This window comes from Leuresthes tenuis, unplaced genomic scaffold, assembly GCF_036924035.1.
Source record: "Leuresthes tenuis unplaced genomic scaffold, fLeuTen1.0.hap1 SCAF_5, whole genome shotgun sequence".
NCBI classification, from domain to species: Eukaryota; Metazoa; Chordata; class Actinopteri; order Atheriniformes; family Atherinopsidae; genus Leuresthes; species Leuresthes tenuis.
Genome location: NW_027325359.1, coordinates 9310871 through 9330761, shown reverse-complemented (window position 1 = coordinate 9330761; position 19891 = coordinate 9310871). Strand labels below are relative to the sequence as shown.

The following is a 19891-nucleotide window of genomic DNA, read 5'->3' as shown; positions in this document are numbered from 1 at the left end:
TGCGAGGGAGTACAGCTCATTTTTGTTCGGGCAAATCAAAGTATTTTTTAACACTCATGATGTTCATACACAGTGCATGATGTCATTTTTAAGAGCTTCAGCATTGTCTTTCGTGTGAAGAACATGAGTGCAGATTACAGATGCGAGTTGTCCATGAGCATTAAGAGCCAAGGCTTCAACTGGCCTTCAGGCCTTAAATTAAAAGTTGTCTTTGCTCTGTCATTGCATCCCTCAGCACAGGCTGTATTATCTTCACTGCAGTTTAAACTGGCAATCCTCATTTGGACTTGACTGCAAAAACATGCTGTGACAACTGTCCTTTCAAAATCACATAACTATGTCATTGGTTTTCCCTTTGTGACCATTCATGGAGAACTGTGTTGGAAGTGTTGAATAAACACAGAAGGAGATGCAGTAACTACCAACTACATTTCTTGATGGTGATCAGAAATATTTCTATCGCACTGCAGTTCATAAGGGGTTCAGAGATGTCCAATATAGCAACTTAATTTGAATTGTCAATAATAATTTGTGATGAAAACTTATACTGAAAGTCTTCAATGACTGGTGGCACCCAAGGTTCTCTACAACTGATTATGTCCACAGATCTGGGTTTTTTCATTTATTTGATTCAATTAGAGTTGAGGATAATGTTGACGACGCCTCTTTAATTCTTAGCCGATTACTGGCTGTGCTGCTTAAAAATGCTTTTTTGCTTGTTATAGGCAGTGTTCACCACAGTCGTTGTTACTACACTTTGTCAACCACAGATTGCCCTTGTAGCAACACTGTAGCAAAGCTTTTCAAAATGGTTGAGGCTACAGCACCATGTGTAACTGTCTTATGCTGATGTGATGCTATGTAAAAATCCACAATATAGCATTCACTTAAACTACTGGTTGTTGTCTCGTTTGTTTCTGTGTTTGTCCTGTGATGGGCAGGCGAACTGTCCATAGTGTACCCTGCCTCTTGCCTGATGGCAGCTTGGATAAGCTCCAGCCACTCTGCAACCCTGCATTGGATTAAACGGGTATGGAAGATGGATGATTAATGCCTATTTCCCTGCAATATTTGCCAGATTTTCGTGCCAATTTCTACATTGTGTGCTTACAGCTCTGGCTGAGAATACATTCATATGTTAGACTGACAATACGAAATTGTGGGTTCAGAGGTGTGTGTCCTTCTTTTATACGTTTTTGTTTGTATTTGTTAGGAAGCAGTGCTGTCATGTGATTCTGTCTATTGTTGGGGTATGATTTGCACCAACTTGTAGTTAACAGCTGGCCTCTGGAAAAAGTTGACCATTATACCAGTATTTTTATGCACACATATGCCACATAAATATATCCAAATGCATTGACATATTCATGCAGCAGATTCTGACAAATTTATTGTGACAGGCAAGTTTACATTAATCAGTGCTTTAACTGTTTTACCTTTTCACTGACAACTGCCTCAAGGAATCTCAGATGACCTTTTCAGAGGTTGAATATCAGCATGCCTTGTAAGCACTGGTAAGTAGGCACTGGTCACGCAATCGAATTACAACACAGAGTAGACATTGTGTGGGCTCCCGTGCACTGGACACACACACACACACACACACACACACGCAGAGTCTTTGCCCCACAGGGATGGACCACATAATAGGGTACATCATCCATTCTGACAACACACCCCTGTGATGGTACAACAATCAGGAGCGGTTGATTAGATTATTTCTCAGGGCTGACTCTAACCCCTTAAAGCATTTTACAGTCACCAGATTATAAATATTAAAACTGGACCTGTGCATTGCTAAAACATTGACAGCGAGTGTACCGACACCAGGAGCACCTCCCTTCCTCTGTCCACTCCTCTCCCTCCCTTCCACAGAACCAGCCTATGATGTAATGTTCCTGCTGCTGACAGAACAACCCCCTCTCTTGCTTTTTTTATATTTCTTCCCCTCCCCTTCCGATTTGCTTCTGCTGCTGCCACTAGTGCTGATAGTGGCGGTGGATGCGTGCGTGCGATGCCGGCTCAGCTGCATCCTTGGGCATCTCCTGGGATTCCTACAGAGCCTCTTTACCGCTGTAACCACTTGCATGAGAGACACTTGAACTGAGCACTGCAAGACCTTGTCCCCTGCTGATAAAAGGTAATTTGTCTGGCTCATGACAGAGGAATTAATTGGAAAAAGAGAGGAGGGCAAGAAAATGATAGACAGAGGTTTGACAGAGTGTCCAGTTAGCTGCTGAGTAAATTGATCTGTTCGCTGAAAGCTTCTTGTCGCCATGGTGCTAGATGCCATGGCAATTGCTCTCTCAGTGCATGTGCATGTGGTATGGTGTTCGTTTCCATGGTAAAGATGTGACGGATCCCTGTGCTGGCTCCGAGGTAATTCAGCATGTATTGTGATAAACTGCAAGTACCTTTGGTGTGAAATCATTTCTCATCTCTTGAGCAGTGTTTTAGAGATTTCAGTATGATTTTCACATACATATATTTTAATTTCTCAGCTCTTGTTGTACTTTTGGTTCTAAAAAAGAAAAGATTTGCATCAGGTAACAATTAATCTTACTTCCTTAAAACATATGGCTCACTTTGACCTGTTCTCCTCTAAAGAAAAACTGGGCGTGTACAGAGAGAGTCGTGTAGCTGAGATGAACCAAGCAGTGGGTGTAATCTGCATGCAGATTTTTGACCGCTCTGAAATTAAATTGAAATAAATAGTTTGTCACAGAGATGCTTTATCAAACACTTTTCCCTCACTTCCATTGTCTTTAAACAGCCTGTGTGGTTCTTTTTATTTTATTTAATTTTTTACCTCAACTCTTGCTCTATATCAGATGCAAAGTTAATATTTCATGCTTCGTCTGCCCCACATGTAGATGGCTTTATAACTAATTCATCTTTAGGATTTTCCCCATCTGAGTCATCGGTCTTTTCCTTTTTCCTTTTGTCTAACACAATCCCTTCATCTCATTGGGTCATTTCCCTGCACAGTGCATTAGGAGTATAACAATTCTCTTTAGTAGTAACTGCCTTAATGAACTAATAAGTCTGACAATCACAGTCACCCTTTTGGGATCGTCATGTCTTCTGAAGAAGAATTTCAGCTTGCATTAAGTAAGGAAAAAACATGCAAAACTTTTTCAGGTTATTTCAAGTTTTCTAATTGTAAGGAGTCATGTTTACAGTGAAAGTAGTTTAAGGTATTTGGTTACACGGTATATTAATCCTGACACAATTATTATGCTACATTAGCTATAAACAGGCTCACTAGCTACTGCCCCCTATCCTAATTTAATAGACAGATGAAAGTGAAATCGGTTTACCAGTTTTGATATTATATTATCACATCAGCAAAGAATTTAACTGTGAAGCATGACCAGTGTGAGGCCGATTTCTTCATCAAGGAGTTGTTTCCATGCTTTTCTTCCATATTCTAGAAATAATTCAGTGTGGGACAAATGCGTAAGAGAGCTGGTTTAAGGGCCCACAAGAAAGTGCAATAGAGGATGAGGCGATTAACGTCACGTCGAGATCCACGTAATGAAAACCCACAGGATTTTAACAATTCTGACTTTTGGTTTAAAAGAACTGCATCATGGAGTTTTTATCTGTTAAAGGTGAAAACCGACCTCTTTGCGAAACCACTGGGTGTCACACTGGAGCAGCAGGATCCAACGCCAAACAAACTGAGCCAAAACACAAATATCAAAACAAGCTTGAAAGAAAGAAATGAAACAATGAAAATTTGAGCTAAATTTTATGTCAAGAAACTACAAAAATGATTTATTTTTCATTATGTATGATTCATTATGTACTTGAATTTTAAGTGCTCACCAAGTAAAGAATAAGGTTTCATATGAAATACCTCATTATATGGATCTGCAGCTCTGTAAGTCTAATGTTTCTAGAGAACTGTGCTGCTGTATGATTTATAGCCATGCCTACAGTGACTTAATAGAACCAGTGATCTTAGAGGGAAATCTACTGCTGTATAAACAATTTCACTGTGTAAAAGGTCATACTGCCTACCTGTTTATTCTTTGACACGAGTTCCAAGTTCTCAGATAAAAAAGGAACATAGTCGTTACTGTATGTGGTGGAGGAGGTGTGTATGTGGGGGAGGGGGACCAGTGTTGGAAAATACAGGAGAATTGAGCTGCTGCCACGGACATGGTGGGCCACCTGAGGAGCGTTCGAGCTGTTCCTCTTGCTCTGTTGAATTTCAAACAGGCCTTCTTGCTTTGGAGGTGTGCCACTGGCTCTGGTTGGACAAACTGTTAATCGAATAAATAGTTTGGCTGTCAAAACTATCACATATTATTTATTTTACAAAATGTAGCAAATAGGGCACGATTAAGGAAAAAAACATACCACGAGTTGTGAAATAAAGCATGAGGTTATCAGTCCCACAAACTATGATGATGTGGTGAACATGTGATGTAATGCTGGGAACTCCAGTATTAGTTTCAGACTAGTGAGTAGCAGATGACTTAGAGAAAATGAACATGCACGTAACTGTTTAATGAAATGACCTGATGTGAGTCATACTGTAGACGGCTGAAATGCACTCACACACCCCACTAAGGTTTGGTCACTGGCATCACCACCTGCCAGAGGGCACTCATCCCACAAACCTTCTCTGCTGGAGAGCTTCATGTCTTCAGAGGAGGCTGGTAAAGCCTCTGGTTGGGTCATTCTGAGCCAGCACAGCTTCATTTTTCACCAAACACAAAATTGGGGATGAACAATCACAGCGTCCTCAAACACCAGTGTGCCTGAAGAGGGTGTGATTGATCACATGCTGGGTGTCTACACACTATCCGACATGCTGGTCACACACTAAGCCAAAATGAGTCACTCATCTCAGTTGTGTGTCACACTTTGCCAGCTCAGCTGGTACCTTCCTGTTCAGCTCATCCACCTTTCATTAAAAATGGGAGAGATTTTTGTATTTTGATTAGCTGAAAATATGGTCAATTCAAATTATTTAAGGTGAGCTTTAGTTCAATAAAGTGATACAGTAAGGTTGCAACTAACTGCTTCTCATGTAGATGAAACTTACCTTTTTTTCACAATGAATTACTTTTGCAGTGATTTAAAAGTGAATCAAACTTGCTCATGCTGAAATGCATCTGGATGTAAGATATTTGGGACAGGTCTTTCACCTCATGATGCCATAATAACAGTCAGTGGGCGAGTCTGTCATTATGAACTTAGATTAAGCTATGCACCAAACCTTGTGCAAACCCACAAAAGATTCAGATATGCCAGATATATCAGGTTAAATGTTAGTGAAAATTTATGTCCACAAGACATCTAAAAGATTTCCATTTGATGGTATGTTTCTAAAAACACATTTTAAAGGCCACAAATCCCAGATAAAGAGAGAGTGAGCAAAATTTAAAGTTAAGAAACATAAAGGAGAAAAATATTGAACTCAAAAAAAGCTTGTGTTTCAATCGGTGAAAACATCCCATAGGTTTCATGAAGATTTGGAGGAAACTGATTCTGTCAGAAAGTGTGGAATAAGATGATTTCAACAACTTTGTGTTACTTAAGAATTATTTACAATGAACTACAGTAATTTTCCTTAAGCCAGAGGGCAAGCAATGGTGGTGTTAGAGGTGTGATCTTGACTGCACGAATTGACTACTGGGATTTCACTGCACAGATGTTCAAAGGAAGAGTTGAAAATTACCCCACTGTTACTATGAACTGCTGACAACACAGGGGTGTTATGCTAAATGGTGTTAAAGTTTCTACTTTTTGTTAACAGTGGTATTATTACTCTAAATATACAGAGGTTGTTGTGCTTTCTTCCGTTTGAAAAAGATAGACAAGAAAGAAAGAATTCTTTCAAATGTGCAGTTACCTGTCCATCATATTGACACATAGCTGCGAAGATAAACTCAAATAAGGAAGAAGTCACTCAAGATGGTTTTGTCTGTCACATTTTTCCATCACATGCTCCAAAGTATCACAGTATTTCAACACAGAGGACAGTGCTGCGTTTATACACTACTCATGTAAGATGGGGGTTCTTTAAAGGGCAAAGACACAGTGAAACAGTGTAGCTTTTAAAAACAAAGGTGAATTGTGGACTTAAATTTGAGGTAGCAAAATGTCTTATTTGTTTTCAGTGCTACTGCCTTAATGGCTCTTAACTAATGTAGTGCTGTTATCTAGTGTGATTCCATTAGGCTAATATGTGGAACACAAGGGCTTATCACTGAGCTCTAATTCCCTGACTGTTATTCATTTATATAGAACGGCCTGTCAGTGCTTCTGCTTGCTGTGTGAGAAACGTGGAGAGGTTGGAAAGTGGTCCAACTTCCATTTTCACATAGAATCAGAAAAGTTACCAAACTTGAGATTACTTACACAGCTCAGAATACCATGTTTTACTTACTTGTACTGACATTGTCAAAAATCATTTAAGAAGATATATTATTTTTAATTACATAAAAAAAAACAATTAGCTTAAACACAAAACATTAATATGATAACATTATTTAAGAATACTCTCTAGAAAATCCAAACTCTGGTATTAAGCCATCATTTTTTTATTCTTTTCATTTGTCAAAGGTCACACTCAATTATCCTCCATCTTTTTATATTCAAGGTTAACAAACTGCCATCTCTGAAGTAAGTTTCCAACTGTCAACTGGTTCTTACCATGTTAGTTAATTGTAGCTGGTGGAGTGCATTTAGAAGTCTCTGGGAGCTTTGACAATGAGAAGTGACATTTTGAGAGCAAACACATTAACCGGGTCACAAAAGAGGACAGTTCTCATCTGTTTGGCTGGCCTGAGACGCGTGTTTAGACTTTTGCTGTAGGGGTCCTTTTTGTCCTATGGATTATTTAGAAATGGTAAACTGCATGACAGTGGCAGGTGGTCCACTTCTACCAGAGGTGTTTCACTGGTACCAAAAGTAGGTCAGTGTATGTCTTATAGTCGCTGTAAATAAGACATCTTGTGAGGATCCTCGCTATAGGCTCAGAGCGTCTAAGGTGGCTGCATGGAATCCTGACTTTACACAGAAACACTGAGCTGGCATTCACAATCCCAACACCTCAAACTTGGCATGGTGACTCCCTCCTTAGCAGTTGCCTAAAGTGTATAATTAGCATCTGCTATTTTGGAAACAGGCGTCCCTGTCTCAACACCCCGCTATCTTACACTTCTCTCTGTTTACCCAGGAAATAATTATGGAGCACGCATGTGAAGTTATTCTCTAACACTTTGACAAGACTTCTTTAACACTTTCATGTACATTAATTAGCATATTATCAAAAAATCTACATGCACAATTCTGTACTTTTTACATATAACACAGACTTTTCTTCGATAATTTGACATTTATTGTGCTGGTTTTAAAACACAAAACACTATATGTAGCTCAGTGAATTTGTGTTTTTTTCATAAATAATGAAAATTTCCCCCCTCTGAGACTTCGTTGCATCACAACTGTTGTTCTTCCAGTGTCCTAGCCAGCGTTGTTTTCCAACTGCTTTATGGCCAAATGTCACATGAAGAAGAGTCTGCTGCGCATACCTATCGCAGGACATCTGCACCGTTAAGATAGTAAGACGTAGGCATTGTCTGGGGATATCCGGGGATGTTTCACCAATTTCTGTAATGTGTTGACTTGTCCAAGGAAAATTGAAATATGCTGTTTTGCAATGCCTTGAATTTCAGATAAAGTTCTAATCAGATTGTCGTGTCTATGCTATTGCAGATTAACTTGGGTATAGGAAGGAATGTCCCCTATGCTGAAGTAAATCTATAACATTCTTGCTAAAAACATATTTTCCGACGTGCCTTAAAAGGGTTCCTTTTGATCCTCTAAGAAGTGCTTATATGTAAATAGAAGGCATATTAGCAACTTTACTGCATTCATTAAGCATAATTTTAATTTGTGGCTGTATTTGACACTGTCTTGTGATTTTTTTGATCAGTTAGACAAGGTTTGTAAAGATTTTTGTTAAAATCAGATTATTGTTTAGTATATGTTTAGCATGTTACTGAAAGAATAAAAATAAAAAGAATCTTTATGTTTTGATTTCACCCTCAAAGGTCAAAGGAAATCCGACCTCTTGTCTCTGACAGCAAGGTTGAAGTTTATTAGTCTGTCAAAAAAGAGATTTTTATGGCCACACACCTTGACGTTTAAGATGTGTAACTTCCCACGATCACACAAACAAAATTATTGTTTGTTGGTTTGCTTGAAGTTACGGCTTTCTTTTTTCAATTTTATCTGACGAGGAAAAAATCCACTGAGATCAAAAAAATCTCTTTTGCATGGAAGTCCTGGCCAAGATCGATGCTAATTATAGTGATTGAAGTTGGGCTTTATGACGATGCAAACAGCTGGCTGAGAGGCAAACACCTGCAGTCGTTGCTAACTCTCAGGAGAGATTAAAGAAAAAAAAGTGTGTGTTCAACGTTATTACAACTTGGTCATGCATGAGCGTGCTCAACTGTGAAGAGTTTGGTTGTCGTGACTCTTCACATTTAAAGCTCAGCAAATGTGGTACTCTAACACAAAGCTTTGCAGTTTCAAAATCTGTCTTGATGCTGGCATAACTCGACCACATGTTGCTGAAAATGGGAGCAGGATGAGCATCACAGTTTTGTCAGTTTCCTTCCAGCTTTACGTTTAAGGGTGGTTCATGTTATTTTTTTTGGTCGAAGGTTGAAGGAATCTCCCTTTAAAAAAATATTCAGAAGTCTTATGACCTCACAATGGCTTTTTACAACAAAAAAAAAGCCACAAAAACTAAAGCCTGATATAGAGTTGGGAAATTAGTCCTCCACCCTAATGTTATGTTTGTTTTACTCAAACCACTTAAACTGCTCTTATCTATGGGGTTAGAGACACTGAACTTCTAGGAGGTTTTATGGTGCCAGACACGATAAAGTTTATGATAAGGCTTTTGTTGATAGGACTTCTGACGTATGAAGCAGCTACTGAGTCGAAGATCGACTCCACACTTTGGGCAGGTTGCTGTGTGTCTGAGCACTCTGACTTGCTGGGGGAGGCTGCAGCTACTTTTTGGGAGTACTGTTGCTCTCAGGTCAACACTAATGTTTAATTAGGTGAAATGTCTCCAAAACAACATCCACAAATCATGTTAAGGCTGATGGATGTATTTAAAAACACAAGACAGTAGAGATTGTATTCATCTTCTCGTATATTTTTCATATGTTAGAGCTTTTGTTGTTCATTTTTCATTATTTTGTCTCAGTGGTCCTGATCACTAAGCTTTCCTACATAGTGCTCATTGCAGAACTGAAAACATGAGTGACATAAAACCTTGCAAAGATAAAAGTGAGTCAACCTTCCGCTTCTCTCTCCATCTCTCCTCCCTCTGAGTGTGTGCGATGGGTGGAGCTCCACTTTGAGAGGCCAGAGGCAGGCTATAGTGTTGCACAGTGTCACAGAGAGGGAGAACGTGGAACTGCGGACGCAGAGCTGTCATCTAATAGAGCTTTTGACCTGCATTTTATGTGGATTTTCTTTTTCCTAGAGAAGGAATTGGTCTGTTTTTGTGCCACCATAAGGAAGCCTGTTATAGATCTGAAGTGAGTTTTGGTTTCATGCTTGACTGACACAGAGAGTAAGTAATACTGTTTCAGAGACTTCCCTTCTGTTCATTAACTGTGTGGTGCCGTGGCTGCATGAATTATTGATGCGAGGACGCTGCAGTTCTGGTTACCTGTAATGCCTGGCTAGCCTATAATCTCCTTGTTATAGAATTATAAAGTTTTTATGAGCGAGCCTGTGTGGGGGTCTGTTGTCGGTTTCTCTCTTTAAAGGGAAAAGTGGGTGTCAGCTAACACAAGACAGCCCTCATGCCTCTCCAGTAGGTCTTTATCGTAAGGTGATAGCAGGGCAAAGGGGGGGGGCATTAAAGACTCAGACTGAGTGCAAGCATCTGTACGTGAGCATGCGTCTTGTGCCTTCATTTGAGGCTGATTGTATATGTAGAGGAGACACCTTTACGTTATGATATGTTGGTCTTGTACTTATTTTCTTTCAAATCACAGGTATTTACCAGGGTGTGTTTTCTATTTTTAGGCTTACTGCCTTGTGTGTGAGTATCTGCAGCATAGCAGAACAGGATGACCCTTTAAGCTGAGCCACAACTCATCAGGAGTGAGCACTGTCCGCGAGTGGGGCCTCTCTCCGTAGATAGGAGTCAGTGAATGTGGCAGCGAGTGCGTACACATCTCTCTTAGCTCGGAAACTTTGCGTGAACCCAGAGGAGTGTGGAAAATTTGATGGATCTAAGCAAGACAGAGTATAAATATCCACACACATTTTCAACAGTCTCTGGGTAAGGTGGTTGAGGGCTAGCACAGTGAAATTGTAGAAGTTTTTGTAGTGCGAAACAGGATAGGGGTCATGATGTGATGCTGGAACAACACAGAAGCATCAGGTGTTACAGTGTGAAATTCAAATCTCTCACCCACACACTGCTGGCAGCACAGTCAACACTGATGCTAAAGTTGTCAAAGGTGTGGGTGGCAGCTAATGGATAGAAATCATAAATGGAAAAGTTTGTCAAGTCACTGAGGTCAACACAAGACTTTCATATGCTCTTTTTTGCTTACTTTCAAGTGTGCAACACTGTGTGCCTTTTTACGAGCTCTTAGGCTTCTTCTCTGTTGTGCTGTTCCATTAGAGTGTGACAAAGCTGACCGTGAATCAACAAGGGAATATTTGGAGTGTTTTTATTTGCTTATTTAAAATTAGATGATTAATAATTGAGGAATAACCTCTTATGTGTTCTTTCAAATGTTTTACATTTACTTACCTGATTAAGAAATACAGAATGTTTGAACATGTAAATAGTTCTCATTTGAATTTAACTGCAGCCTAAGTCCACCAAAGGTTTCAGGCTCCCACATCACGCATGCATAAGTTACATATTTTACGACGTTCTCTGAATGCGCAGTGTTAAACTCATATTTCATATGAGTGCTGAGAATTTTTCGATCTTCAGAAGATAAATATAAAAACAGCCTTCAAGAGTCAAATTCTACAAAAGCAAAGGTCAAACCGCCAAGTGGGGTAACAATAAGCAAAACATCTTTTTGAATTGGGGGGTGTTTGAAACAATGCCAGCCCCTCTCAGTTTCCCGAGAGGGAAATCTGTCTCTGTCATCTTATGTAGCCTCCAGAAAACTTGATACCACTCTTAAAAGCCTATCTGTGTCGGTCTAACAGGGCAGTTGGACATGAGAATTAACCCTCCCAGACCAAGTTTTCACAAAGACACAGACTCTCAAGTGATCAACAAGCACCCAGCAGAACCAGAATAAATGGGAGCTTTCATGAATTTTTCAGAATAGCTGATTTTTCCGCAAGAGGGTGGAATATAATCAACTGTGCTATCACATTTGTGAGATGTTTTTTTTTTTTTTTTTTTTTTACGGCCTTGTATATGGAGATTCATCCGTCTGCTCTGGGTGAAAAGCTTGTCTGTGCTGACCTTGGCTCTGCTGTTTTCTTTTGGTTTGATCCACAAAGAAAACAGCTGGCAGTTGCATTCAGGATACCGGCGGCCTTGACAATGAACTGCCTTGTATGATGCTGTCAGAGAAGCTCTGGCTCGTTGGTAAAACACGGTGCCTGTTATATCAATAGCTCAAAAGCAGACTTCACAAAAATATAGTTCATGGCATGGTGGCAGCTACTTTCGTAAAGAGCCTTTCATGCCAAAGCAGTCTTTGCAAATTGGAGATGTACTTGATGCTACACAACATTAAGCCTGCTAAAAGGAAAATTGACAAAAAAAAAAGTCCTCTCTGTTGTGAAACAGCTTAAAGCTGCGAGCATCCTGTGGCAGATAACTAAATCAGTTCAGCTTAATCACCTCTTCTGGCCACATGCACATTTCTGTTTTGTCAGCATATCTCATGAGTATTTTCTCAGCTGTAGTCTGCCCTGATCCTCCTTCATCTATGTAGGCAGGTTGACTCTTGGCCTGTCATTGCGTGTATGTTCTATAAGTTGTAGGGCAACAACACTAATTAAGCAAAATATATGTACTATAATATTGCAAGGTGCCCTCAACCAAAATATTACATGTTGCCCTCAAATATGGGACATATGCTTACTGTAGTAAACATGGGCCAAAAAAAAGCTGTTCTGTCTCTGAATGGTGCAAAGAAGCATTATGTTAAATTGGTGTGAAATACTATATTGTTGTAGTGATAATGTCTAACATCCTGTTGTTTCACTTTTTTTGTGATGTTTATATACGTGTATATTGACAAAAACTGTAACATTACTCTGACAAAAAAATCTTCTTCAAATATATATATATAAAATGTCACATTGTGTCAGTATTATTAACACACTGACTTCAAAGCTCTCGTCCATCTTGAAGTTTTCAGAACAGGTTTGATTTTCACAGAATTCACGGAATTCTATGGCATTTTTCTGAATGTGTGGCTCCAGTATTCCCTGCTGGGCATCAAATTGGACCAGTCACTAACACCTGGAAACGATTGCTGTAATTCTGGTTCCACTTTATCAGCTGGAGAAACTTTCCTAGCTTTCGTATCCAGATCTAATGTACCCATATGTGCTTTTTCTCTTTCAATTGTGAAGAAATGAGAGGACCATTATCATTCTCACTGCTTGATGGCTCCATTTCATCCCATATTTGTCCAGTATAGATTAAAAACTCATAAAACCCATTGTACAAACTGTACAATTGTAAACAAACATATATATATATATAAATAATTGCATGGGAAAAATACAAGCTTCGTTTGTAAAGGTTTAATCATATAACATGTTTTTGATCAGCGCCTGCAGTTTGTAGTTCTCATCCTCCCATTTCTATATTGAGGGGGTGTGGTCCCACAACTCTTGTGAGGACAAGACCTTGAAAATGGCAGCTGACCAAACAACCTCACCACAAAGTCCATTTAGTAGCTATTTTCTTATCTCTTATTCACTACATGTTTCTCAGATATAGTTTTTTTTATCTAACACCCCCTTTTACTGTATGTTGGAATGAAGAAGAGTGAGAAAAGGGTTAATAGCTGAGGCAGAGGAGGAGTGGACTGTGGAGCGGCTAGCCACTTGTAACCTAAAGGTTAAACACAGGCCTTCAGGGAGTCCTATTACTGTGTACTCACTGATGGGAACTCTGCAAACATGCATTCTGGGAGCCCAGCGGGCTCCTCTGTTTATTCCCAGTCTAGTGCTGTGCCATGATGTGGGAAATGACTGTGGACATGGAACATGGCCAGATCACTGTGTTCGCTCCAGTGTTTTGGAGCTGCCTTCTTAACCCGTAAGAAACACACACCAAGTACGTCATTTGAAGCACTCCGGGACCTTGTTGTGCATTTTTATGGTACACAAGAACATGTGGAGTTTATTTTCATGTATGTCAGCATTTCTTAAATGCTGTTGTGAGAATTCCAAAGTTGTCTTCTCACTATGCGCTGCCACCACCCTTGACCTCACATCTGCTCCTCTTGCATGCTATATGATTGATAATAAAGTGCTATTTTAATTCACAGAGCTATGTGTACCTTCATGTTCTTCAACCTGGGAGTTATGGGATGACTGCAAGATCACATGCAGCATACGTACATCAGGTTGTTGTCGTTAATGGTCGTATATGTTTGTGTCCTTCCTGTCAAGAGTACAAGAGTAGTTGACATGATTGAATGAGCCTCCAGCCGAGCCTTGTTTAGCCGCCTCTCCCTCCCCCACTGCTGTGATTTGATATCTCCTAGCATTCCAGGTTGTGCCCTTTACTCTGCTAATGGTGCTACTGACCCTTGAAGACATTCCTGCCGTAGCTCTCTGATCACAGACGTCTAATTGCCTCATTGTAAACAAGCTCTGCTGCCTTTTCATGTTGATGCACAGTAGCTTTCTTCACTGGAAAGAAGTTTACAGTGAGATATTTCATGCTCATTATTTATTGAAATACTGACTATGTTGTTCTCTTCTAACCTTGGACAGAAACAGTGGTGGCTGTTTCACTGTTGAACGATATGAATGAAAACTGTGAAAAAAGAAGATGACAAATATGCGTTATGCTGGTGTTTAGTCATTTCACGCTTTGCTTCAATCTATAAACAACCCAGTTAACCCTCACTTGTACAGACTGGAAACATGTGATGCTACCTGCATGCTTCCTCTTTTTTACGGTTATAGACGCAAACATTGAGCATAGTTAGCCAACTCATAGGTGAATTACACACTAGTATAGTTCATCTGAAGTGCTCTCAGATTGTTGAATATTTCCTGAAAATTTGTTTAAATCAAAAAGAGAGCTGGATCTGGTAACTCCAGCAACTTACTGACACTGACCTTCATGTGGCAAATGGCGGGAACACGCTCACTTTTTCAGTCTTCATTTTCCATATTTACCAAGAGTGCATATTCCTGATTAGATAGATTATTCCTGATTATCGATATGGAGACATTTTCCTATCTTATTCCATGGAAAAAACATCTAATCTTTACCATAGCAGTATTAGCAACTAATTATGCTGTCTGTTATGAAGATGTGTGATTTAGGTTGTCTCTCTCTCCTTTGACATGCTTTTAACGTGTATCTACTGTTGTAGCTATGAACATTATCGTCATTATTTTTGCTTGCTTTGTCTAGTTTCAGCTGTTGTTGTGCATCGTTATTAACAGCACTTCGGTCAACTCTGGTTGTTTTAATTGTGCTTTACAAATAAACGTGTTCATAGACAAAACTATTTTTTTCAACGTTAACTTAAATGTAGAAGATGCCACTTTTTCATTTTCATTAAACATTTTCAAACAAAATGGAAAACTTAATTCTACTTCCTGCACACAATCCTGATGAAAGCCACAACCAGGGCAAATTTGACTTTATCAGCCTGCCACTTTTCATTTTAGGTTGATACAAGACTTTTAAAAGCCTTTGATCAATGCAGATTATATCAATGTGCACCTGTAATATTTAAAATTTCAGATAAAATAAAGGATACCTTTGATACAGATGTTCTGGGATTGCTATCTCTGTGTGCTTGCGGGCTTTTCTTGTTCAGATGACAGGTCATATGAGGTAGTTAGCTGAGTGCCTCCCTTAGCTTTAACAACCCAGATATTTGCACAGTAGCAAACCTACTGTTCTTCTTTAAAAGATTTGCACTGACTGATCCTTTTTTTTTTCTTGACACAGTAACATGATCTCTTTTCCTTTACGCTTTATGCCTCAAGTCCAAAAGATGGAAATAGAGATAGAGGAAGAGTGTTAAATGGAACGGAGGCCACAGGACAGCAGCAGACTAAAAGCTTCCTGTGGCAGAGCAGAGTGTAAGCCAGAACTGGCAGACAAGCTGGCAGGGCAGATGTTTTAGGTGAGAGGCACAGTAGATAGCACGGTTTGAATAATTCATCAGATTGGATTGAAGATGTGATATATTAAGACACAGCACCCAAGCCATCTTACATCCTCTTTCAGCACTTTTTGTGGAGCGTGAGTGGCTGCATGGCTCGGATCTCCCTGCATCTCTGCTTTCTTTCTGGCAGTCATCCACCAGAGTCTGGGCAGTGGAGGAGACAGTTATAGATGTGCTGGCTTGAGGTCTAGCGAGGCCCCCAGACATCTGGAGGGGATGAAACTGTTCAGCATGCAGGTGCAGTTTAAGCTCACAGGGAGTATCTCTGTTGAAGCTTTTTCCCCCAATATGACTTGCTGTGGTTGGTGGGTATCTTCAATAAAATACATGCTTTGCTATAGTACAGGGATACTGTGAGATGGACATGTCATTGTCAGTAATCGGATTGTCTGCTTTCTCTTAAGTATGTGATACTGCACAAATCTTACTTTGTTTTTTTGCCAATCAAAAGTTATTTCTGTTTGTGCACATTTTGTTGCAAACTAAACAAGCCCACTTACCCAGTCCCTTCTCTGGGGTCAAGTCGTTGACCTTGTACCCTATAGTTTGTAAATAATAAGCTGAACTATTTGCTTCTTAACATCAATGCGCAGCATCAGCTGGAGCACCCACTCAGTTTTCCTGGAAATGAGTGACTTTGGGAGTTTGTTTGACAGAGTGAGTATTTGTTAATTTAAGACTTGAATGCTTTTGTCAACCAGTTCCCACAATTTTGTTCTGGTATAATTTGCGGTAAACTGGAATTTAACTTTTTTTTTTGGTTTATGGGAATATGCCTCCGTGATTATTAGTCTTTTTTTCTGTTTCACCGGAAACAACATCTGATAGTTGAAAAGATGGTATGTTATCAACAGCTGGTTTAGTGCTGTGGTTGCAACACAGTCAACCTGCCTTCCTCTGTAAGTTGTGAAAGTAGGTGAAGCTGTCTGAAGATGTGCTACGTGCTCTGAGATAGGTGGCTCAGCTTTCTAGTGACACATCATTTCACCTTCATCTCTCCATGACATCAGCTCCTACCTACACACATCCAGCTCTGATAGCCTGGGCGCCGTTTGGACATGTCATGACTCTGATTACATCTCAAGCACACACTGGTGTGGGTTTCTGCTACAAACACAGGGGTACATTAACTTCAAGGGTTCTTAATTTAAGAATACATGAAACTACAGACTGCACAGCTGTTGTGCTAGATTATTGGTTGTCTTTACAACATTTGAATGATCTAAACTGAAACAATTGATTCAATCTGCACAGGGGTTAACATATCATATGACTATACAATATCTTACCATATACCTCCAGCTAAGAACACTGAACTCTGTCATCTGATAGTTTGTTAATCCCCTATCATGCTCATCCAGTAGAATAAAACAATCAGCCAGCCATTAAATCATCTAGCCTAAGGAGCAACGTGAGGCCCACTGTTTTGCTGCGGGCAGAGCTGTGTACATTTTGATGTTAAACTAAATGGGGGCAAAGGTGCAGTGAAAATGTACAGAGTACAAATATGCAATATTAAGACCTAAACTGAGCAACTCTGGAGTTGCCATTGAGTGACTGCATTAGCATTGCCTGTTGGCTCATACTGACAAGTGAAAAGAGCTCATCTCTCCTTTATGACTTCCCAGATACGCTGCCCCCACAGGTCAAATCTGGTCGTCTAGGATGTTAGATGTCAATAATTGGAATTTACCCCAACTATCATTGTTCTTAAGGATTCACAAGATGGCTTGGATGACTGGGATACCAAGGCTTAAGTGATTGCTGAGGACTTGGATTGAGGAATGTGCTGGCTGCTATTGATCTTTACTAAGTGAGGTCACTTCATGTGGGGGGCAGCTGCCCCACTTTCAGACTCAACATAAAGGGGACAATCTAACCCCCACAATGATATTCTAATGCGGTCAATATGCCAAAAGGGTAAAAAAAATAGAGGATCTGACTTGCGATGGATGATTTTTAAGACACGCAGAGAAAGATAAACAAATGAGTCAGTTCAACCAGGGGAACATGAACAATGATTTCCCATATTTGTCACTTGCTTCCCTTTTGTATACTTGTATCTCATGAACTTGATTTAGAGATTATTGATGTTGTTGACAGACTTCCAGTTTCCAAGTGTGTCCTCAGATCACTACATAGGCAGCTGTAGCTCAGGAGGAAGAGCAGTCGCACACCAATCGGAAGGTCGGTGGTTCGACTCTGGCTTCCCCAGGATACATGTCGAAGCGTCCTTGGGCAAGACACTGAACCCCACGTTGCTCCCCCAGTGTATCATTGGGGGTATGAATGTGTGTGAATGCTTAGAAAGCACGTAGTTATCCCCTAAGACGTGCTGTATGAATGTGTGTGAGTGGGGTGAATGCGGCATGTAGTGAAGCGCTTTGAGTGGTCAGCTAGACTAGAAAAGCGCTATACAAGTACAAGTCCATTTACCATTTACATACTATCCCTCAAAAGTGTTTCTTTAGAGTAGTGGGACTTTAAAAGGCATCTGTTTGACAAGTTTTTAAGAGCTGTAAATACTTAAATAAAGTATAAAAGAGAAAAGTTTAGATTATAGAAAATATTTTATTTTGCTCCATACAGTCTGCCAAGGCTCAGAGGCTGCAGGTTCATTGAGCTCAGAGCATAAAAAAATCTAAATAATTAGGCTATAAAGAGTGTGCTTTTATAAATAGGCTGTGTAATAGATGACTGAAGAGTGAACATGAACCTGATTACACATGCTTGAATGGACAAACTATTCCCTGGCTAGCACTGCTCTGCTTGTGATTTAAAAAGACAAAAAAAAAAAAACAGTAACGCATGAAAGCTTCTTTAAAAGTGTTAATTTTTCCTCTAAATGGCTGCTAAAACTAGTCTTTGAATGCATGATTAAATGTTTTAACCATTTTGACCGTCTTTAAAATATATTCTGAAAGCTCTAATAGCTTTATTGGGTAGAAACGTCATTTGAACAGATTATCAAGAACATTTTGCAAAGACGTCATTTACTAGTTCAGACAAATATCTTCTTAAGCACTTTCTGTAAAGAGCAAAGACTTCTAAGTCTTGTAAAACCTGGAACAGCATGTCACCTACTTGTTTGAAGGTTATGATGTGCTTCATGAACTTGAAACTCTAGAGTTTTGTTGAAGGCTTGTCTCTGGAGCATGTGGGGAAGCGTAGACTGAGCCTTTTATCGGTCTCACACAGTGATGGATGCGTGCAGCTCCTTGCCCAATAGCCTAGAGCCCGAGCTTCTGTTTAAGCCTCTAAGCTACTGGAATGCATGCAGCTTGTTGCTGTGGACATCAAGGGAGAACAGCTACGCCGCTTTGTTTACAGCCTTTCATGGATGCCACACCAGCCTAATCGATTTCAATGGGGATAAATGTGTCAATGCCTTTCTGTTGATTGAGTGGCCCATGAATTTACATGGGTAGCAAATATCATTCAGCACATTGTTCTCCTTTTCAGTTTGATTGTCCACAAGCATGACTTCAAAATTCTTTGTGATTAAAGGTTCAGACTTTTTTCCTGACATAAGACCTGTTTAACCAGGTCATACATTGATTCATTCAATTTTTTATTTTCCATCTGCATCACCGGAAAGTGTAGTGTAAAGTCAGCCGCCATGGAAAAGGATGGCATGTAATGATTACTACAAGATAACATGAAGATGGTAAGATAACAGTACATATTATCAGACAATCTAATCTTTGGTAGGCATTGATGTTGTTTGATAAGTTCCACTGTAATTATATTTAAAAAAAAGAGAAAAGGAGAGCTGGAAAGTAATGCTCCTTTATCGCTGTACATCTGGTCTGTCACAGCTACAGTTGGTGTATAGCTCGGATCGCTGGTTTTCAGGAAGTTATAGACATAGGCAACACATAATCTTCTCTCCTGTTTGATAACAGCTGGTGTCAGGGAAAGCTTAACAAAACCATTTGGTCAATAGATGCAGTGTTTGACAGACAGAGAGGTGTTATTGTAACATATTTATATTTGTGTTTAAACATCAACCTCAGCATGCTTAGATTTTGTATTACAGGATGATCAGTTTGAATAAATTGAATTGTGAAAAAACAGGGAAAGCACCCGAGGTTGACGCAGGTTATCATGTTTGTATTTTCAGGGAAGATGTTTCACTCATGCAAATGCAAACAGAATTTCATTGCAAACAAGTAGAGACATTTCGAATGGGACTGAATGTTTCAACAGGCCTGACCTACTTACAGCAGCCAGGGCTGAAACAGCTCTTCACCTGTGTCTGGCAGCAGACAGGAGCCTTCATAAAAACACAGGCCCTGGATATCTTAAACACTTTTTATTTTTGTTTCTACTATGAAATAATTATTGATCCTTTTTTTTGCTTTTACAGGGCAGGATAGCATATGGTCATGCTTAATAACTGATAGAGACTTTTACTATTAATTCACTTTCCGTTTTAGATTTCACCATTCAGAGAAACGCCATCTTCATTCCAA

The 19891-nt window shown here is 39.7% G+C and overlaps 1 protein-coding gene across 3 annotated transcripts in view; it reads left to right on the top strand.

The window, feature by feature from the left end:
- Positions 1-2060: 2060 nt before the first annotated feature.
- sema4ba (sema domain, immunoglobulin domain (Ig), transmembrane domain (TM) and short cytoplasmic domain, (semaphorin) 4Ba) overlaps positions 2061-19891 on the top strand; it is a 44584-nt gene continuing 26753 nt past the window's right edge. The window contains exon 1 of one of the 3 annotated variants that reach the window (XM_072385813.1): positions 2061-2140. The gene's annotated coding sequence lies outside the window, so the exon portion shown is untranslated. Of the gene's footprint in view, positions 2141-9437; positions 9620-19891 lie in introns of those variants that run through there. The other 2 variants (XM_072385814.1, XM_072385812.1) reach the window with 2 other exon arrangements.